This window comes from Mangifera indica, chromosome 19, assembly GCF_011075055.1.
Source record: "Mangifera indica cultivar Alphonso chromosome 19, CATAS_Mindica_2.1, whole genome shotgun sequence".
NCBI classification, from domain to species: Eukaryota; Viridiplantae; Streptophyta; class Magnoliopsida; order Sapindales; family Anacardiaceae; genus Mangifera; species Mangifera indica.
In genome coordinates this window covers 4,653,499-4,666,816 of record NC_058155.1, presented here as the reverse complement: position 1 = coordinate 4,666,816, position 13,318 = coordinate 4,653,499, and the positions used below count along the sequence as shown (strand labels likewise).

The 13,318-nt window shown below is 37.6% G+C and overlaps 1 pseudogene; it reads left to right on the top strand.

The window, feature by feature from the left end:
• The first annotated feature begins 5,548 nt into the window (after nucleotides 1-5,548).
• Nucleotides 5,549-9,544, top strand: LOC123203680 (annotated as a pseudogene).
• The last annotated feature ends 3,774 nt before the right edge of the window (nucleotides 9,545-13,318 follow it).

Here is a 13,318-nt window from a genome sequence, read left to right as displayed (position 1 = left end):
CCCAATACGTTGCCACCGCAGAGACGTATAGACCACAAGATTGAGCTGGAGCTAGGGGCAAGGTCGCCAGCACGCGCACCTTATAGAATGGGGCCAATGGAGTTGAGAGAGCTGAGGAAGCAATTGGATGAGCTGTTGGAGGCTGGATTCATCCAACCCTCAAAGGCACCATATGGAGCGTTGGTCCTTTTTCAGAGGAAAAAGGATGGAACATTGAAGATATGTGTAGATTACCGAGCATTGAACAAGGTAACCATTAAAAATAAGTACTCGATACCAAACGTGGCTGACTTGTTTGACAGATTATCAAAGGCGAGTTACTTTACAAAGCTGGATTTGAGGTTCGGATATTGGCAAGTCAGGATAACAGTGGGAGACAAGGCTAAAACCACGATGGTGACTAGGTATGGGGCATACAAGTTTTTGGTCATGCCATTCGGATTGACCAACGCTCCTACTATATTCTGCAATTTGATGAATGACATCTTGTATGAGTGGCTAGACAGATTTGTGGTGGTCTACCTAGAGGACATTGTCATTTACAGTAAGTCTTTGGAGGATCACGTGTGGCACTTAGAGGAGGTGATGGCTAGGTTGTGGGTGTACCAGCTATACATCAAAAAGGAGAAATACAAGTTCTGTATGCGTGAGATTATGTTCCTCGAGCACAAGATGAGCCATGGACAGATTCGAATGGATGAACGCAAGGTGAGGGTGATTGTGGAGTGGACTACACCAATGAAGGTCAGCGAGTTGAGATCATTCCTCAGGTTTGCTAACTATTATTGAAGGTTCGTGAGGGATTATTCGAAGATAGTGGCACCGCTCACTGATTTGCTGAAGAAATACAAACCATGAGGCTGGACAGAGGAGTGCATACAGGCTTTCACGCACGTGAAATAAGCAGTCACCACCGAGCCAGTGTTGCATTTGCCAGATTTCAATCTACCATTCGAAGTGCATACAGACGCATTGGATAAGGCGTTAAGGGGTATGTTAGTACAGGAGAAACACCCCATAGCATTTGAGAGCCGTAAGCTGAAAGACACAGAGCAGAGGTATAGTGCACACGAGAAGGAGATGACGATAGTCATCCATTGTTTGGAGATGTAGAGGCATTACTTGTTGGGAACCAGATTCACCATGGTAACCGACAATGTGGCGAATACGTACTTCAAAACACAGAAGAAGTTGTCAGCCAAGCAAGCGCGGTGGCAAGAGTTCTTGGCTGAGTATGACTTTGAGTGGGTACATAGAGCAGGGAGCGAAAACAGAGTGGCAGACACGTTGAGCTGCAAGGAGGTACACACGTATGCAACCGCGTTGATGCTGATTCAGTTAGACTTCCTTGAGAAATTACGGGTGTAAGCAGAGGAAGACGTGGAGTACAAACACTTGAGAGAACAAGTGGAGTAGGGTGTTGCACGCAAGTATTGGCTTGACAAGGGGCTACTTTACATGAAAGGGGGTAGACTGTACGTTCCTAAGAGCGGGGGACTAAGACAAGGCTTGTTGAAGGAAACGCATGAGCCACAATGGGCAGGACATCCAAGGGTGGAATAGATGGTAGCGTTGCTCAAGAGACACTATTGTTGGCCAAAGATGGAGGAAGACGTGGAGCTGTACGTACGCACGTGTTTAGTGTGTCAATTAAACAAGACCGAGCGACAGAGGCAAGCGGGTCTTCTACAGCCACTTCCTATACCGGAGAGGCCATGGGAATCGGTGTCTATGGATTTTATGAGCGGGTTTCTGAAGGTGGATGGAAAAGGATCTGTTTTGGTGGTAGTTGACAGATTTTCCAAGTATGCAGTGTTTATAGTCGTGCCACAGATGTGCCAAGCGCAAATAGCTGCAGAGTTATTTTTCAAACATGTAGTGAAGATTTTTAGACTACCAAGAGACATCATAAGTGATCGAGACGCGAGGTTCACAGGGAAGTTTTGGACGTCATTGTTTAAAATGATGGGTTCCGAGCTGAAGTGTTCAATAGCGAATCATCCACAGACTGATGGGCAAACAGAGCGCGTAAATGCTTTGTTGGAGGAGTACTTGTGGTATTATGTGACCGCAAGCCAACGAAACTGGGTAGAGTTGCTGGATGTAGCTCAGTTCAGCTACAACATGCACAAATTATCATCCACGATGATGAGTCCAACGGAAGTAATGCTAAGACAACAATTGATGACACCATCGGAGGTGGCTAAGCAGAAAAAGTAGGGAGAGTGCCCAGCAGCGTACAGATTTACACGTGAGAAAACTGAACTGATTGAGGAAGCGATGGATAGCTTAGCCAAAGCCCAACGGAGGATGAAGAAATATGTAGATAGGTATAGGAGACTAGTAGAGTTCCAGAAGGCAGACATGGTGCTGTTGAAACTAACACCTCAAATTTGGAAAAAAGATCACAGACCAGAGGTACCATAAAGGATTGGTGTAGTGGTATAATGGGCCGTTTGAGGTAATCAAGCGAATTGGAGTTGTGGCATATAGATTTCAATTACCGGAGCGCTTGAAGATACATCCCATGTTTCACGTGAGTTTTCTCAAGCCATACCATGAGGGTAATAGAGCTTAAGTGAGGAGAGCACCACCGATGGTGAGGAAGGACATTGAGAAAAAGCTTACCAAAGTTTTAGACAGAAGAACTTTGGGGGAGAGCAAGAAAAACTGACGTGTGGAGTACTTGATCCAGTGGGAAGGAGAAAGTGACGTCGACGCAATGCGAGAGAGGGACGTGAATTTGTGGTAGTATAAGGACCAAATAAAGGCTTATTTGGACACCCATCTGACGAGGGCATCAGGCTCTTCCAATGGGGTGGGGTTTGTCACAAGGTATCAGCCATGATACGCGCTGGTACCAACCTATGTGCTGGGTGGTGCAGGGAGTCTGCGTGTAGAGTGACGCATAGAGAGACGTCCATGTGTGGGTGCGCATGTGGCATTTCCAGTTGGTGCTGAGAGGATCATACAAGGACCAAGTCATGCACAAGGAAATGCGGAGGCCACAAGCCAGGTGAGTGTGCCATGAGGAGAGTGGGCTACAAGGACGTGCAATACGCGGGTGAACAGTGCGTGTGCACAGACAGACGCACACGCAAAGCAAACGCACTGTAAAGTGCACGCGCACTGTAGCGCGCATACGTATTATAGCGCACGCACACTGGAGAGCTGGCAGAATGGAGCAGTCTTGCGTGCAAACTAACTCAAGGGTAAACAATAGTCTTTGCGGGCCAAGCCACTTGCAGAATGAAGATGGGCTTGGATGGAAAGCATAATGGGCTGTAGGGTTAGTTAATAAAGTTAGTGTTTAACTAGGACTTGGGAGGTTAACCTTATAAAGCATATATAAGCTGCCTTATTGAGTGAGGTTAATTATGAGAGTGACTTAGGGTTTTGAGAGCACTCTTGCACAGACTGCTTGGAGGGTTTGTGCCATAGCTTGTATTGACATAGGCTTGTATTCCTTTCTTTCAGAGGTTAATAAATAAGGGTTGGCTTTTCCCGTATGTAGTGTGCATTCTTCTTATTGATTTATTATTTTTGCATTGTGTGTTTGTTTGATTGAGTGAGTAGGCTGACTAAGGCAGAGCTTAGTGCCATCACGGGGCTGAAAAGGAGATTCCAAGAGTAGGGCCGTGACAGTTAGTTTGTCCACATATTTGACAAGCTACTTGACTTGTGTTTTGCCTACTTGGCCGCCCTATCTAGTTGTTGTTGGATTTTGAGAGATTTGGACAGATGAAGGTTGATTATTATTGTGAGAACGATTTTGTGTGAAATAATTTGGACCTCTTCCTCTAAAGTAGCCTCTTCCCCCATGTTGACCTTTTTGTCTTCCTTTTTGTCCGAAAAATGCTTGATTATGATTCAATTGTTGTTTTTCTTCCACAAGAAAGACCTGCTCAAAATTTTGCAAAGACGTGATAAATTGATTAAATGATGGATATGGTGGTTTTGACAAAATGACAATTCGAAATTCTTTGTATTTGTCTCCAAGTCCTTGTGAAACTTGGAAAACTTTGTCAATATCGCTAAGAGGTTTTCCAATTGCTGCAAGTTTGTCACAAATTTGTTTAAATTTTCGAATATATTTGTCACGTGAAAGTTTAGCTTTGGATATGGCATATAAGCCATTTCTTTAATTGAGCTTCATTCTCTTTAGTGTCGAGCAACAGTTGCTCATAAAGTGATTTCCAAATTGAGTAGATTGTATCCCCACAGAATATCATGTTGAGAAATTTTTCCGTCATGTTTCCAAGGAGCCAAAACATAAGAAGTCCATCGTTGTTGATCCGTGCATCAAGATTTGGATTTCTTATTTTGTTTCTAGTAGAATCAATAATTTCATTTACTGGCTTTTCTGGGATTATTGATGTGGTGTTCTATTCCTAGGCTACGGATCAAGGGAAGTATTTCAGATTTTCAAAGAAAAAAATTCGTGGTAGATAATTTGATGGAAATAAAACCAGAGCTTTGGTGGAGAGATTGGATGGACAATTTAGACTCTTCAAAAAAAGACATTTTTTTTAAAGCTATGATACCGAAAAGAAATTTGGAGACAAAGAAGATAAAGATAAATTGCTATATTTATTCTATTGAGAATTACAATTAATTATATAAAAAAAGTTTCAACAATAATATGATGAAAATAGAAAATATTTGAATGATTTGCTAGAATCATGTAATGAATATTAATATAATCTTGACAGCTCTAATTCATGAGATAAAACTTTATATTTGGCCAAGTTTGACTCTAACACATCTCCATTATTTTGCCCATGATTTGTGTCATGATTTATTGTTTCAATTGAGCCTTTATTGGTAGAGATCTTATCAACCAAGCCTGTTCTCCACCAAATCCCCCAGGTCTTGAGACTTGAATAAGGTTCTCATTCTCAAGCAACAAAACTGATAATTGGTACACTAGAATAATTTGCATATTAGAGGCATCATTGTTGACTGCCATGGTATCTCTTAGTGACCAAAATCAACACATTTCTCTATCTTGTTTTTATTTGGTGGACTCGTAACTCTCAACAAGAATCACTCACAAAGCACTTGTTTTTTTTTTTTTTTTCAAGCTGACTCTAATACTAAATGTTGAAAATAAAATCAGTATTGCCCTCAAACTTTGTGAAAAATAAAGACTTGATATTTTATTTTTCTGCAAAACAAATACTAACACTGGTTTCTTATATAGACTTGTGTGTCTTACAAATAGGACACTAACTATATAAAAATTTGACCACTCACTAATTTGTGCACCTAACAAATAGGATGCCACTTACTAACAAACTAACCCATTGTCAATAACTGAAAAATATCCACAAAATTAGGATCCACTAAGAACATGCCAACAACTTACTAGGAAACACCTTGAATATTTCAACCTCAACATTTATTACCTGATAAAGAACAAAAAGAAAAAAATGTATAAGAAAAGTAATACAGCCTCTGTCAGTCAATCAAGGATTTCGAACTCCGTTTTGGAGTATCAAAGTCTCTTTAGTCAATTCCCCTCTCATACAAAACAACCGAACATTTTTGAAAAAATTCTCAAACAAGAATTTAATCAAACCAACACTTTTTTATCTCCTCCACATATGAAACTAAACTAACTCTGCAAAACAAAATGAAGCATCGTATACATGTGCATGGCACCGTAACCTGTTTGTTCTTTCCTTTCTTCATTTTACTTCACCATTTAGTGTTCTCTCAAGTACCATCACACCAAGCAACAACCATGATAACTCTCTCTCAGCGACTTAACAATCCAGCTTTAGGATGGGATGTCACAAAACAGCCAAACCCATGTTTATGGAAGGGAGTCACTTGCAGTAAAAGTTCCTTAATAACGCAGCTTTCTTTATCTGGGTTTGCACTCTCTACATCTAATTTGCCTGTTGTTTGTAGTATAAGTTCTTTGCAGTCCCTTGATCTTTCCAACAACAGCTTGAGCTCAATTTCTGAGTTCATCAAAAACTGTGGAAGTTTAGATGGGCTAAAGTTGTTGAATTTGAGCAAGAATTGGTTGAATGGCGATTTAACTAATTTTAAAAGTTTTGTTGGTTTAGAATTTTTGGACTTATCTTACAATATCAGATTGATTGGAAAAGTTAGTTCACTGTTAGATGAATTAGTTAATCTCAAAAGTTTGAATCTTAGTCATAATTCTTTTGAAGGTTCTATTCCTAGCAATCTTGGAGAGTCTAAGGCTTTAGAGCAACTTGTGCTCTCTCTAAATTCTTTTTCTGGTGAAATACCAAAAGAAATTGTAGATTGGGGGAATTTGACCCTTATTGACTTGAGCGCTAATAATCTTTCAGGGTCTATTCCTAGTAGGATTGGAGAACTTGCAAAGTTGGAAGTTCTAATCCTCTCTGAGAATAATTTAAGTGGTGGAATTCCAACAAACCTTTCCAGTATTTCGACCCTGTGGCGTTTTGCAGCCAGTCAGAACAATTTTAGTGGTTCCATTCCTGGTGGACTCGCAAGATATGTTAAGAATTTAGATATGAGTTACAATAAGTTTTCAGGGTTTATTCCACAAGACCTTTTGTCATATGCAAATTTGCAGACTGTGGATTTGTCATATAATTTACTACATGGTTCAATACCTGACAACATATCTTCAAGCTTGGTCAGCTTGAGACTAGGAAGTAATTCACTGAATGGGGTGATCCCTTGGGCGAATTTTGTAGCTCTGGATAAATTAAATTCCTTGGAGCTGGACGATAATAAACTCACTGGAATGATACTTCCCCAACTGAGTGATTGCCGAAATTTGATGCTGTTGAACTTGGCTAAGAATAAACTGAATGGATCATTGCCGGCACAGTTGGGTAATCTGAGCCGTCTTCAAGTTATGAAGCTTCAGCTCAACAACCTGAGTGGAGAAATCCCTGTTCAGTTTTCCCAGCTAAAGAATTTGTCCCTATTAAACATCAGCTGGAATTCGCTGACTGGTACCATACCTGCTTCCATTTTAAACTTGCAAGGACTCAAAAACTTGAACTTACAAGGCAACCATTTTAGTGGCTCTATACCTGAATCTATCGTGAACATGAATTCATTGATAGAACTCCAACTCGGAGAAAATAGGCTAAGTGGCCACATTCCATGGTTGCCAGTGAAATTGCAGATTGCTTTGAATCTAAGCAACAATTTTTTTGAAGGATATATCCCGGACAGTCTTTCCAGGTTGACTGAATTGGAAATTTTGGATCTCTCAAAGAATAAATTCTCTGGTGAGATTCCAGAATTTTTAACTCAAATGCCAACTTTGTTACAGTTAAATCTTTCTTACAATCAGTTGTCAGGAATTGTGCCCAAGTTTAATTCTCAGATTTTGGTCTTCATTAACGGAAATTTAGATCTCAGAAATGCAATAGCAGCAAACATTTCCCCAAAGAAAAAGATGCCAGTTGCTGTTTCAATAATTACAGCCCTTGCCGCTGGTGCCCTTGCCGCTAGGGTAATCACAGTCATTGTACTATCAATTTCAAGAAGTTTCTACTTCGCCAGGATCATCAGAAGCAAATTTCTGATGGAAAATGAAATCCACAAATCAAATATTTCCTTCACCAAAGGCATGGAAACAGTAGCTAATCCACTGAACATTGTCCTGAAAACAAAGTTCTCAACCTATTAGAAATCCATCATGCCATCCGGAAGGTGCTACTTGATAGAAACGCTGAACCGGAGAGACAATTTATTCCGGAATGATAAATTCGATCAAGTGCTACAGATCCTGGGGAAGCTGAGCCATTCAAATGTGATGACCCCTTTGGCTTATGCATTGACTAAGGCAAGTGCTTATCTATTTTATGAATATGCCGAAGCATGCACCCTTTTTGACATTCTTCACGGAAGCCATGGATGTAGTATGGATTGGGAAAGCCGTTACGGTGTAGCCATAGGATTAGCCGAGGGTCTTGCTTTTTTGCATGGATGCACCTCTGGTCCAATTTTCCTCCTTGATCTTTCAAGTAGAAACATTGTGCTTCACTCACTAAAAGAGCCACAACTTGGAGACATTGAACTCTGCAAAGTGATTGACCCTTCAAAGAGAATTGGCAGTCTTTCCACCGTTGCTGGTTCTGTCGGTTACATTCCTCCAGGTAAAGGCTCTCTGTTGTTCTTATAACTAAAGAATTACTGAAATCAGGCCTAGTTTTTACATTCACGAAAATTATCAGGCACATTGGTTATCGTATAAATTTGTTACACATATTAGATGCATAATGTCACTGGCTGAAATTTCTTACCTGCCCACATGCCATCTCCTATACTGTCTTCTCGAGAATCATTCTTGCATGTGTCAACGTTATGATTAAGGGTCACTGGTTTTATCCTACCTAGACTCATCAAGGGAGTAGCTCTAGCTCCCAATCAGTTTGTGTAGGGATGACCAAATCCCCTTTCAATGCACCCCCAACTAGATTACGCAAGTCCTTTGACTGAACCGCCCTCAACAAGCAACAACACACACAAAAAATCAATAAACATGTACGCCCACCCTTTAGATGCCTATTTACCAAGCTTGTCCAAACCTCTGTCATGCTCATCAACCTTGAGCTGTGACAATAATCTAAAACATAACCGACCGTTTAGCAATTCGTGAACCTGTCTTAACCATGAAAAAGGGTATAAATTGTTGAATGTGAAGCCACTATTACATTGCTTGCATGCTAACTTTGGCAGAAGATGTTACAAGCATGCAAGATTATTTATTGACCTACAAACTTTGACTCAAAAATATTTGAATAGTGGAAAAAGTCCGATGGTAATTAATTTGAGTAGAAAAATTGGTGGCCAGAAAATTATGAGGGCCGGAAGAGTTGACAAAATTATGTTAAGACATTTAATGAATGTAATTTTTTACCTTAACTACGTTAACGTAGTGGATTTACTATTAATAATTTTGAGGCCATGGTTGCTTATAAATACCATGATTCATTTCTCCAAATCTACCCCAACATAACCTTTCCGTTCTCTTGCAGTCTCCCAAACTGTTTCCCTCACTTGCAAGTGAAAGTATCTATTGTGCTCTCCTAATCTTAGAGAGAGAGATTATCACTCTTCTTGTGGATGTTTCCCTGAAATCAATTAAGGCGTTTTACCACGTAAATCTTGTGTCTGCTATTCATTGTTGTTAATAATGTTTCTACTTCCAAAGTTACACGATAATTGCAGAGTATGCCTACACGATGAGAGTAACAGCAGCTGGAAACGTTTACAGCTTTGGAGTTATTCTACTGGAGTTGTTGACTGGAAAGCCTCCGATTAGAGAGGGCACTGAGTTAGCCAAGTTGGTATTACACAACTGGGAACATGACGATAAAAGGGATGACATATTTGATGCTAATATCAACACAAGTTCACTCTCTATCAAAAACCAGATGCTTGCAGTTCTTGAGGTTGCTATTGCTTGTGTTAGTGTCTCACCAAAAACAAGACCAGAGATGAATGTTGTGCTACAAATGCTACAAAATTCCAACACATAATCATTTGCCCACTGATCGAATATCAGTTGAATCTGTTTTAGAGGCGTTTTGTAAAACTTTTGATCGTAGCTTAGTACTTTGTGCAAGAGAGTCTTCTTATAAAAATGATTACATATCTATGAATCTTCCTTTTTCATTGTCGTTAAAGTCCCATTTTGTTGAGTCCAAATAAAGTTATAAAGTTTTTTGGGTTTAGATACAGCTCATTAATATTGTTTTGGTGTTGGTTTTGTAATGAGTAGAAACTATATTATTATATTTTATTATCAATAAAACTATGTGTACTTATTTTGGGTACACAAATGTATACACATTTATATGTGTCATCATGTGATTAAATGATTTTGAATTAAAAATAAAACAATAACCAATCATATGATGACACATATGAGTGTGTATATATTTGTGTACCTAAAGTGAGTACACATAGTATTACTCTTTTATTATTTATGATGAGTTAATATAATATGTAATAATTTCAATATAAATGGGTTGAGGTTCCAAGTTTAAACCCTGATTTTTTTACTTAACATCATTATTTACATCTTCTCATTGAATAGTTCTAAGAGGGTTTATCTATAAATGGGTTTCATATGTGGAAAGCAATCAACTACGTGACTTTGCGTTGTTATGGATTTAGGTACGATTCCGAAACTAAATCTTTGTTTATTAATTTGACATAACATTCTGATTTGGTGAACATAGTTCAATCTCACTATTAAAAGTTTTAACAAGTGATATCAGAGCAGTTTTTGTCGGATCTAAACAAAAAATAAAAATATAATTTGATAATTGTTTTATATTAGCCTCGAAATTTTTCTTAATGGTTGATCTTAATAGTAAATACATGAATTATTAATTGCTTCGATCAATTGTTAAAAATTGACTGCATCTAATGTTATGGATGTAGTCTCGCTTCTGTTAATCTGGATTGTAATGAGCAAATATAGTTGTTGATTTTGTGTACAAGTGAATTAATCACAGATTTAAAAAGGTATATAATTGTTGATTTTGAGGCCGAATCCCGTTAAGTGATTGTTTATCGTAAATCAATTGCAGACATTATTTGTTCATGCTATTGGCTGTGAAAATGGCACTTGACTTAAGGTTTGATTATTGGTTGCCCTTATGTCGGTGGTACAAACAATTTTTATATAGCCGCATCCTTTTAATGGCAAATTAAGTTTTTTTATATATTATTATATCAATTCACGTTGAAATATGGAACAAGAATTACAAAAAAAAAAAAAAAAACAGATTCTAGTCAGATGTGAATAAGGCCTGACAGATCAAATTTGACCCGAATTTGTGTGTCAAATTTGAAAAATAACTAATCTGCTTGACCAATTAAATAACTCAATACCCATCTTAAACCATACTTAATTGGCCTTTGAATTATGGTCCATAAATAATTATGAAATGACCCAAGCCCATTGACGCATAAGTCTTATGATCATGAAGCACTCCGTTCCTGATCCATTAGAGGTGCAATTGTAGATCGATTCATGGAATCGGTAAAGGTAGAGACAAGTACGCTTCTTGGCAAACTTGTTTCAACGCGGTATAATGGCAAAGGGAATATGAGGGAGTACATTATGGAAATGTCTAATCTTGTGACTAGACTAAGGGCACTAAAATTGGATTTGTCTAATGATATCCTTGTGCACCTAGTCTTGATATCTCTACTTGCATAATTCAGTCATTTTAAAATAAGTATAAAACTTAAAAGGAAAAATGGAGTCTAAATGAGTTTATAGATCAATGCGCACAAGAGGAAAAGAGATTGAAACAAGACAACATTGAAAGTGTTCACTTAGCAACCTCTTCTCATAAAAAATGCATCTAAGAAAAGGAAAAAGGAAAATAAAAGTAATGGAGCTGTGAATGCCAGAACTTTACAACATAAGGTGCAAAAGAATCAGGATAAATGTATCACTTGTTTCTTTTGCAAGAAAACTAGTCGTGTGAAGAAGGATTGTCCGAAGTATGCTAAATGGCTCATCAAAAAGGGTAAACTTCTCAATTTTGTTTGTTTTGAGATTAATTTGGCTAGTATACCAACCCACACTTGATGGATAGATACAGGTGTAGTTGTTCACATAAATGTTACTATACAGGGTTGTCTAAGGAGTTAAGTATCAACTAATGCTGAAAAATTCATCTATGTGGGAAATGACAGCTCCTGTTGAGGTAATTGGAATATATAAATTATATTTAAAATTTGCTTGTTTTTTGGACTTAGAAGAGACTTATTATGTATTGTCATTTAGACAAAATTTAATTTCTATTTCTTGTTTGGACAAATTAGGTTATTCTTGTTCTTTTGGAAATGGAAAATTTAGTCTTCATCAATATTCAAATATTGTTGGTACAAGTTCTTTGATTGATAATTTGTATAAACTTGATTTGCATGTCTTACATATGAATGAAGCCTTGCATGTAAGCGATTATGGTATGAAACACAACTTGATTAATGAAAATTCTTCTAAGTTGTGGCATAAGCATTTGAGACATATCTCAAAACAAAGAATTGAGAGACTTGTGTCAGAAGGAGTTTTGAATTCCCTTGATTTTTTAGATTTTGGTACATGCATTGAATGTATTAAGGGAAAACAAACAAATATCAAGAAATTAGGTTCATATAGGACTTCAGATGTCTTGGAAGTAATATATACAAATATTTGTGGGCCATTCCTTATGACATCTTAAAATGGTCAACAATACTTATTAATTTTATAGACAATTATTCTTGCTATGGGTACCTATGCTTGATACATGAGAAGTCAAAATCACTGGACTTGTTTAAAGCCTATAAAGCTAAAGTTGAAAATCAACTAAATAAGAAAATTAAAGTTGTCAGATCTGACCATGGTGGTGAATACTATGGTAGATATGATGGGTCAAGTAAACAACGTCTAGGGCCTTTTGCGAGATATTTAGAGGAATGCGGCATTGTTCCTCAATACACTATGCCAAAGACTCCAAGTCAAAATGGTGTAACTGAGAGACAAAATAAGACTTTTAAGATATGGTAAGAAGTATGGTAAGTCATTCTTCTTTACTAGAATCCCTTTGGGGAGATGCCTTAAAAACCATAATCTATATCTTTAATAGAGTACCAAGTAAAGCAGTAGCTAATACCCCATATTAGTTATGGATTGGTAAGAAGCCTAGTCTTAGACATTTCCACATTTGGGGTTGTCTAGCTTAGGCTAGGCCATATAAACCTAATGAAAGAAAATTGGACTCAAGAACAATTAACTGTTATTTTGTTGGGTAATCAGAAAGATCAAAAGGCTTCAAATTTTATGACCCATTCAATAATTTTTTTTTGAGACAGATAACGCTAAATTTATTACGGATGTTGAAAATGGTGAGATCATTCAACTTAAGAATTTTGTCTTTAAAAAGGAATATGTTAACATTCCTATAATTACTATTGATAATGATGCGGTGTTTACACCTATCATTACATGAGGAGTGAATATAGACAATCAAGGTATTCTTAAGAATACTCCCTCTCATAAAGAGGAACATGCTCCTATATATGTAGAGGATTCATAACAACCTTAACAAGAAGTTCCATTACAAAGATCTACTAGGGAAAGTTGATCAACAATTTTGGATGATTATGTTGTTTATCTCCAAGAACATGAGTTTGATATAGGACTAGAAGATGATCCAATATCTTTTAGTTAAGCCAAACAAAATGTTAAAGCATAAAAGCGAAAAGATGCCATGAAAGATGAGATGAAATCAATGAAAGATAATAATGTTTGGGATCTTGTCAAATTGCCTGAAGTAGTGAA